The sequence below is a fragment of the Octopus bimaculoides genome, chromosome 2, assembly GCF_001194135.2.
Source record: "Octopus bimaculoides isolate UCB-OBI-ISO-001 chromosome 2, ASM119413v2, whole genome shotgun sequence".
NCBI lineage: Eukaryota > Metazoa > Mollusca > Cephalopoda > Octopoda > Octopodidae > Octopus > Octopus bimaculoides.
This window is the reverse complement of record NC_068982.1, coordinates 175,662,577-175,672,576: the sequence shown is the minus strand read 5'-3', so window position 1 is coordinate 175,672,576 and position 10,000 is coordinate 175,662,577. Positions and strand designations below refer to the sequence as shown.

Below are 10,000 nucleotides of genomic sequence, written 5' to 3'. Positions count from 1 at the left end.
GTTAAGTTTAGTGTTCCACATAGATTATCATTGTCCAGTTTTCTTCTTGTATAGTGGTTAAACAACTACTACATTTTTTTGTATTATTTGTTATGATATACAAAGCAAATGTAGGAGAAATTATGATAAACTCGTATTTATTGTAATTTGTCATATATATCTGTGTGTGTGCACGCACTCATATACATATATACATATATACATCATATGTACGTATGTACGCACACACGCATACAATAGACTCCCATAGAGTTTCTTTCTATTGAATTTCACTCAAGGCTATAATAAAAGTAGCTTACCCAATGTGACCAATTCCAACCAATTTTAGAACTACACACACAAACATTTCTATACACCCATATGTGTACGTGTATATATATACCTATTTGTGTGTATATATATATGTCATCATCATCATTTAACGTCCGCTTTCCATGCTGGCATGGGTTGGACGGTTTGACTGAGGGCTGGCAAGCCAAAAGGCTGTTCTAGGCTCCGATCTGGTCTGGCAAAGTTTCTACATGCCAGGCAAAATGCTTTGCGGAATTTCCGAGAGTGTAGTGGTTACTTTTTACATGCCACTGGCATGAGGGCCAGTCAAGCGGCACTGGCAACAACTGCGCTTGAATGGTGCTTTTTACATGATACCGGCACAGGAGCCAGTCAGGCGGCACTGGCAACGATCACACTCAAATTGTGCTTTTAATGTGCCACTGGCATCAACCACGCTTGAATCTTGCTTTTTACTTGCCACCAGCACAGGTACCAATTAGGTGGTACTGTCATCAGCCACGACGACAATTTCATTGACTCAGCACGTCTTCGCAAGCACAGTTTATTGCTCAATGATTGAAGGGTACTCTTAAATGAGCTAGTTATGCTGCACTGGTATAGGCCACAGTTACGGTCTCACTTGGCTTGCCGGATCTTCTCAAGCACAACATATTTCCAAAGGTCTCGGTCACATGTCATCACCTCCACGAGGCCCAATGTTCGAAGGTCATGTTTCCCCACTTCATCTCGGATTTTCCTGGATCTACCTCTTCCACGGGTTCCCTCTACTGCTAGGGTGTGACACTTTTCACACAGCTGTCCTCATCCATATGTAACACATGAGCATACCAGCGCAGTCGTCTCTCTTACATACCACATCTGATGCTTCTTAAGTCCAACTTTTCTTTCAGGGCACATACATTCTGCCGTGTATGCACTCTGACATTACACACCCAGCGGAGCATACTGGCTTCATTCCTTGCAAGCTTACACATGTCCTCAGCAGTCATGGCCCATGTTTCACTGCCATGTAGCATGGCTGTTCACATGCATGCGTCATACAGTCTACCTTTTACACTGAGCAAGAGGCCCTTTGTCACCAGCAGAAGTAGGAGCTCTCTGAACTTTGCCCAGGCTATTCTTATTCTAGTAGCTACACTCTCAGAGCATCCATCCCTACTACTGACTTGGTCACTTAGGTAACGGAAGCTATCAACTACTTGTAGTTTTTCCCCCTATGACAATTATTGTACCACATATATATATATATTCATATTACATTTATACATATATGTATTTATTTAGATTATATATTTTATATATATACTAGCTGACCATGTGCCGTCAATAATGACAGTTAATTGTAGTATTTTATATATAAATATGGTACATAATAATCACACATACAAACATTCGCATACTTCCCTTGTACACGCACACACATACACACATATACTCACACAGAGTTGAAACACTGACTTTTTTTTTTTCACCCCTTCCTTCCTTATTCATCTATAACCCCTTCCTTTCTCATTGCTATTACTTTCTCTCACTCCCTCTCAGTCAGAGATATTACCCACACTACTTCTCCTTCACTGAATTACAATTTTCTCTCCACTTCCTCCTCCGTGATTCTGGACGAATATATATATATATACTGTAGGTATCAGTTAGAGGCGTTTAAAGCCTCTAAGGGATAATTAAATCCAAAGGCACTCCATGCTCATTATTATATTAGAAGATTTATGGTGCTGGTGTCATGTAAAAAGTAACTTGTACATTCTATAAAGTGGTTGGCATTAGGAATGCCATCCAGTCATACAAATCATGCCAAACAGATAATGGAGCAGGTATGGCTCCTGGCCTTACCAGTTCCTGTCAAACCATCCAACCCATGCCAGCATGGAAAACAGACATTAAACGATGATGATGATATTTCTTATTTATATTATACACATATATGTATATCATTTATAACTATATATGTATATATATATCTTTTCTTTTACTTGTTTTAGCCACTGAACTTCAGTCATGCTGGCTCTACTTTAAAGGGTCAAAACTGTTCAACCCCAGTAATTATTTTAAAGCTTGGTCCTTCTGTTGTACTCTTTTGGTGAACCACTAAGTTATAGGGACATAAAGTAACCAACTCTGGTTGGGAAGTGTGAGGAGACAACACACACACACACACACACACACACACACACACGTACACACGTAGAGCTTTCACACAGATTTTGTCTACTAAATTCACTCAGAAAGCATTAATCTGCTTGGGGCTATAGAAGTACTTGTCAAAGATGCCACCCAAAACCACATGGTTACAAAGTGAGTTTCCTAACTGCACAGCTATATATATATATATCATCATCATCATTTACATTTATTTTCCATGCTGGCATGGGTTATATATACATACAAAGGGAAGTTTCCTAGTAAGAGCTAATAGCTGCTAAATAAACAGCTTGATGAACTACACCATGTTGCTATTGGTGAATTTGAACCCGTGTATTAATTATCTGCTGCTTTATCATTCACTCTACATTGCCAGTACTGCCTGGCTGGCCTTCGTGCCGGTGGCATGTAAAAGCACCCACTACACTCTCGGAGTGGTTGGTGTTAGGAAGGGCATCCAGCTGTAGAAACTCTGCCGAATCAGATTGGAGCCTGGTGTAGCCATCCGGTTCACCAGTCCTCAGTCAAATCGTCCAACCCATGCTAGCATGGAAAGCGGACGTTAAATGACGACGACAACGACTTGTTATACTGCAATACCAATCTTTCTTTGAGTAATTAATTGAAGAAAGAGGTATGTGTCCCTAGCCTTTTTTGTTTTTATTTTCTATGATTTCACATAAACTGTTGGTGGGTTAGTGAGTACATTTGAATAGTTTTAATATTGTCAATGACCGGCTTAATTGGTACAAAATTCATGAAGTGGGAGAAAACTCATGTGAAGAATGTAATTCAGGTAGGATTGTATTTGTGGGTAAGTATTATTGGGAATGTAGTGTTCTTTATGGAGCTGTGGAATTGACTTGGTGTGCACGAGTTGTGTAGGTACCTTATGTATTCGTATTGCTACTACAATTACAGAGACTGCTATTGTTGTTGCAGAAATAGTACTTGTGAGAGAAAGAAAGGAACTGGTTTAAATGGATGTGACTGTATAAATTTTAGTAGGTATGGTCTTGTTGTGGTTTACCTATCCATGTGATCACCTTTTATTTTAAATATAGAATATGTTGTTGTTTACCTTCAGACGAGAACTAAGCAAGGAAATGATCAAAGGTATTGATTACAAGCAAAGTTATAACCATCCGCATGTTTTTATATATCCAAGACTACTTCATTCAACATTTCCTTCCTTTAAAAAAAACTAAAAAAGCAGATGTGGTTTTTCAGAGATTTGGCTGCTATTTTTAGCAGGTCATGTTACCATTCAGTTGTTCCTTCATTGGCACATATTATGTGTGTTTGTCTAGTGGGTGCACTTGACAAATAAACAAACAAAAAATAACAGTAACAAAATGTTGCTTGATAAGTATGACCTATATTTCCCCGTTTGGTGAGAAAATGTGCTTAATATGAATTACAACTTGCACTTTGTTTGCTTTGAGAAAATCTATGTGGTACCCCATGCACTTCCACTGCACTGATAAGATCTTTGTCTGCTAGATGTTACCTGCACTTTTCACTGCTGTGACAATACATTGTCAGTCAGGTATTTTGGTTGCAGCTTATTCTGTACTCGATAAATCCTGTCAGTTTGATGTCCGTTGAACTTAATGCTGCAGTTTTATAAAAAATATCATGTCAATGCAACATATTTCATTTGTCTTCTCCATTGTAATTTTTTCCTGTCTTTTATTTTGTCTTTTAGGATAAAATGCGAGTGGATGTATATCTGTTTCTATGTTTTACTTGAAAATAGAAATAAAAAGATATTGATTAATTTACGTATTAGACTGCTGCATTAGATACAGCCTAAATGTTGTTTTCTGGCATGTAAAAAGTTCATTTACACAACAGGTTTAGATTCATCAGTAGACAGTTGAGGTCATTGACATCTGCTTATGAAATAGGACAATAGAGGAAGTTTATTTGTGTTTGGTTGAAGTATGAAGATAAAACATAGTTTGGCTAATAGCAGTTCATACATCTAACAAATTGGTTTATCAAATCCCAATCCCAGTCTTCAGTTTTTTTTTTGTTTTTTTTTTGTAATGAGGGTCTCTTTCATGCCCAAATGCAATTGTGAAGTAAGATTCCAAAGCTGGCTGTCATGATTTCTCTCACTGGTTTCTGCATAAGAGTTGACTCCACTGATAGCACTTTGCTAACTGTGTATGTTCTTGTGCAATGTGAACCCTGTTTGTTTCTACAGTTTGGTAGCACTTATCTTCATTTCCAGAATTTTTTCCTTCCCAGCAAAAAATCAGTTTAGTTTCTAATACATTCTCATTATTTTGCCAGTGCCCCTGGACTGGCTCTTGTGCGGGTGGCACATAAAAGACACCATTTCAAGCGTGGCCGTTTTCGTGCGGGTGACACGTAAAAGCACCCACTACACTCTCTGAGTGGTTGGCGTTAGGAAGGGCATCCAGCTGTAGAAACTCTGCCAAATTAGATTGGAGCCTGGTGTTGCCATCCGGTTTCACCAGTCCTCAGTCAAATCGTCCAACCCATGCTAGCATGGAAAGCGGACGTTAAATGATGATGATGATGATGATGTGCGTACACACAAAAACATGCAAATATAAAAGTGTATCAGTTTTTATTCAGAGTAACTGCTCACTTAGAGTATCAGTATTAAGGAGTATAAAGTCCATGTCTCATTTGTTGATGTCTTACCTTTATTCTTTTTTTACACCTTGATTGTAATGAGTAGAGTGGTGAAATTTGGTGTTAAAGGTTATGGATGTTGTCATTAGAGGTGAAGGAACTGTTGTGAGTCGCCGTGATGGGTGCAGATTATCAACTAAAGAATTTCTGGAGCACTAGGAGAGGGCTCAAGCTCTAGTGTAGCAAGAGCGTGTGCTGCCCAGGGCAGTCCTTCAGTTTGTTATCTCCCACCCAAATACATCTTGCATACAGCAGACCCAAAAGTGGTGCCACCCCCATAAAAGGGCTGCCCTAGATGGACTACCCCTCTGCCCCACTCTAGCTATGTTATTGGGCTCAAAAAAAGAGGTGATTGTTTAGTGGTGTGGGGGAAGTTGCCATGACATGATGGATGTTATAATGAGAGGTGACAGTTTGTCATGGGAGATGTGTAGGGTGGATCTGCATTTGTACCAGCCAGAGATATGCCTGAACATACTGAAGCCTGTCACTTCCATATTGATAATAATTTTACAGAACCTTTTATTATGAATAAATACTCATTAGTAATAAAAAAAATAAATAGTAAATAATTGATATATCTATAATACATCAAGGAAGGTTAACTGAGAAGATAGTTTTTGTGTGTGGCAAATGCTCAGGGGCAATAAACACTGAAAATGTGCAAGAAACAGCTTCCCTCACATGCCAGGGAGAGAGACTAGAAGTAGTTGATAGCTTCCGTTACCCAGGTGTCCAAGTCAGTAGCTGGGGTAGATGCTCGGAGAGTGTAGCTGCTAGAATAAAAATAGCCTGGGCAAAGTTCAGAAAGCTCCTACCTCTGCTGGTGACAAATGGCCTCTTGCTCAGTGTAAAAGGTAGACTGTATGACGCATGTGTGCAAAACAGCCATGCTACATGGCAGTGAAACATGGGTCATGATTGCTGAGGAAATACATAAGCTTGCAAAAAATGAAGCTAGTATACTCTGCTAGATGTATAATGTCAGTGTGCATACATGATATAGTGTAAGCACCCTGAGAGAAAACTTGGACATAAGAAGCATCAGATGTGGTGTACAAGGGAGATAACTGCACTGGCATGGTCATGTGTTGCATATGGATAAGGACAGCTGTGTGAAAAAGTGCCACACCCTAGCGGTTGAGGGAACCTGTGGAAGAGGTAGACCCAAGAAGACCTGGGATGAGGTGGTGAAGCACAACCTTCTAATGCTGGGCCTCATGGAGGCAATGACAAGTGACCGAGACCTTTGAAGATATGGTGTGCTTGACAAATCCCAGCAAGCCAAGTGAGACCGTAACCGTGGCCTATGCCAGTGCTGCATAACTGGCCCATTTAAGAGTACCCTTCAATTATTGAGCAATAAACTGTGCTTGCGAAGATCTGTTGAGTCAAGGGAAGTCATTGTTGTGGCCAATTGGCATTGGCCACAACAATGACTGGCACCCATGCCGGTGACATATAAAAAGCACCATTTGTGCGTGGTCTTGTGCTGGTGGCACATAAAAAGCACCAGTCTATTGTGGTTGATGCCAGTACCACCTGACCGGCCCTTGTGCCGATAGTACATAAAAAACGTCCATTACACTCTCAGAGTGGTTGGCATTAGAAAGGGCATTCAGCTGTAGAAATCTTGCCAGATCAGATTGGTGCCTGCTACAGCCTTCTGGCTTGCCAGTCCTCAGTCAAACTGTCTAACCCATGCCAGCATGGAAAGAAGATGTTAAACAACAATGATGATGATGAAGTACAAAAAATATATTTACTGCTCAATTTGAAATTGTGGAGATTGGACAAGATCTCCATAACATAATCACTTGCTATGTGATACATGCCTGTTTCTTTGCTTTCCGCATTTGGTGCTTATAATTATTGTGTAATAGACTGAAAGGATAATATTGCAACTGATTAAGAAAACTATTAAAACCAATGCGATGGAGTTTGGTTTTGTGCCTCAAGAAGTGCTGGAGCTTCTGCTGATGCCATCTTCTGAATGAGACGACTCCAGGGGAAGTATCTAGCCAGGAGAAAGCTTCTATACTAGGCACTTGTCAACCTAGAGAAGTTTTTTGACTGGGTTCCATGCTCTGGATGCTGATGGTTGTTGAGGAAGCTAGGGGTAAATAAATGTCTTATGAGAGCTGTACAGGACATGTTGCAGAAAAATGAAAGGTAGTAATTAGTATAACGATAAATGAGTGTGAAGTAGAGGTACATCAGGACTTATGCCTCAGCCTCCTTTTGTTCATTATAATCATCCAGGCTATGGTATAGGACTTTAAGGACTCGTTGCCATGAGAATTCCTATATGCTGATGACTGAGTTTTTTTAGTGGATTCTGTAGTAGAATTATAAAAGAAATTTCAGATATGAAAACAAAAACTAGAATAGCGGGATTTTAACATTGTGCATACGTATCTGTATATATAGGCATATATCTTTAGGTATGACAGAATACCTCTTACTGTGTTCTGATGGTCACAGAGGAATCTAGGTGTTGATGGATGTCTTGTGAGAGCCATATAAGCATCTACAGAGATGTTGTCAGTAAGGTGAGATATAACAATGAGCACAATGTATTCATTACAACATTCACATGTGTTTTTCCTTTCATATGATTCATTTTGAATTACCTTGCATGTATATATATATTATATATATAATAAATTAAATAAATGACAAGGGAATAAGAAATTATCTCATGAACTTCATTAGCTTTCAGCTGTCTGTAGATTTCTAACACCAGATTATTATGCCTAAGTGAAATAATAAGATATATTATATCAATACGTGTGTGTGCGTGCGTGCGTGTTTATGTCTCATTTAATAGACATGGTAACTTAAATACGAGCTACTATTAGTTTAATGCTGTGAAGATTCAGTAAACAGGCAAATTTATTGTTTTCACAGCATGAAACTAATAGTAGCGCGTATTTAAGTTACCATGTCTATTAAATGGTATTTATCTCTCATAAAGAATTTTTTTAATTTTTCCTTGAATTCTCCCAGTAATGAAACAGTCAACTGTGTGTGCGTGTGTGTTTGTATATGTGTGAGTCTCACTGTCTGTTACCTTGACTTTTTGTGATAGTTGTAAACAAATATCATAGTCAAGGGAGTGGTGTTCTTTGTTTAGTCTTCTGTGAAAACTGGTTTGGTTATGGAGAAATATTGTCTTACTTGGAAACAGCTGAGTGTTGGTGACAGAAAGGGCATTGGGCTGTAGAAACTCTGTCCAACCCATGCAAAAATGGATAAGTGGACATTAAATGATGAAGATTATTACATACACATGCTTACTTGCAACACATATATATATGTAGGTGCAGGTGTGGCTGTGTGGTAAGAAGTTTGCTTCCCAACCACGTGGTTCTGGGTTCAGTCCAAATGGGCAAGTGTCTTCTTCTATAGCCTCAGGCTGACCAAAGTCCTGTGAGTGGATTTGGTAGACGGAAACTGAAAGAAGCCCATCATAATTGTTTGTCTCAACCCCCCCACCCATCACTGCTTGACAACTGGTGTTGGTGTGTTTATGTCCCTGTATCATAGTGGTTTGGCCAAGGTAACCAATAGAATAAGTGCTAGGCAATAAAAAAAAAATGTTCTGGGTCGATTTGTTCAACTAAAACCCTTCAAAGCAGTGCTCCAGTATGGTTGCAGTCATATCACTGAAACAAGTTAAAGAATAAAAGAATATATATATCATTATCATCGTCTAACGTTCATTTTCCATGCTGGCATGAGTTGGACAGTTTGACAGGAGCTGGCCAGAAACCATTTGTCTGTTGTGGCATGGTTTCTATCTACAGCTGGATGCCCCTCCTAATGCCAACCACTTTACAGAGTGTGCTGCATGCATTTTGCATGCCACTGGCACAAGTGCGTTTAAGCAGCACTGGTACTAGTGCATTTTATGTGGCACCAGCACCAGTGCATTTTACGTGGCACTGGCACCTGTGAAATGCACTTGGGCTGGTGCTGTAGAAGCACCAGTACCGGTAGCATGGATCAGTAGATAGATAGATAGATAGATAGATAGATCATACATATACACATGCACGCATGCATACACACTCACACATCCAGAGCTAGGTGACTGACTCTTCAGTTAGCTAACTCCATGTTGCTGGTTTGATCAAAATATAAATGCATAAATGATTGTAACAATAATAAAACACTAAAAGTGCATGCATCTTTGTGAGAGTATGCAATGTTATTCTTGTGATTTTATTGCAGTGGCTGTATTTAATTTATTAATTTTGCTTCAACAGAGCTATCTTTGGTATATTAGGCACAGTCTAAATGTTGATTTGTGATTTGTAAAAATATTATGTGATGCAGACAACAGGTTTTGATTCATCAGTAGAGACACTTAGGTCGTTGACATCTGTTGAATGAACTAACAACCAGCAACTAGAAATGCAGGTCATTGACTTCTGCAGAAGGAACTAAGAACCAAGCAGTAACTATTTTGATCTTCTAGCATATTAACTTACTGGTTGAGTTCTCTTGATCAGATTTCACACACATGTATATATGTTTATATATTGTTTGTGTGAGTGTGTATGTAAATACACACAGGCACATATATGTACACACACACATATGTGTATGTATGTTCATGAATATATACACACATACACACACACACACACACAATAAATGTCTTACACAACATTGCTTTTCCCATGAAATTCAATTGAATTCAGTTGTTGTCTTAAATTCATGCTTATTCATTTTCTAAGCTTCCTAAATTCATGCTACGTTATATTCTAATCACCCAGAATTCATTGCTCTTTTAAAAATTACGATTTATGCATTGTTGTCTCTCAAATATTTAAAATCTACAATTAAGAGCCCTATCTACTCGCTGGCGGTA

At 39.0% G+C, this 10,000-nt stretch overlaps 1 protein-coding gene across 13 annotated transcripts in view; it reads left to right on the top strand.

Moving 5' to 3' along the window:
• LOC106882686 (vitamin D3 receptor) overlaps window positions 1-10,000 on the top strand; it is a 761,413-nt gene that overhangs the window by 493,481 nt on the left and 257,932 nt on the right. The window contains exon 1 of one of the 13 annotated variants that reach the window (XM_052965750.1): window positions 9,491-9,583. The exons of the other annotated variants lie outside the window; for them this stretch is intronic. The gene's annotated coding sequence lies outside the window, so the exon portion shown is untranslated. Of the gene's footprint in view, window positions 1-9,490; window positions 9,584-10,000 lie in introns of those variants that run through there. 13 annotated transcript variants of the gene reach the window in all.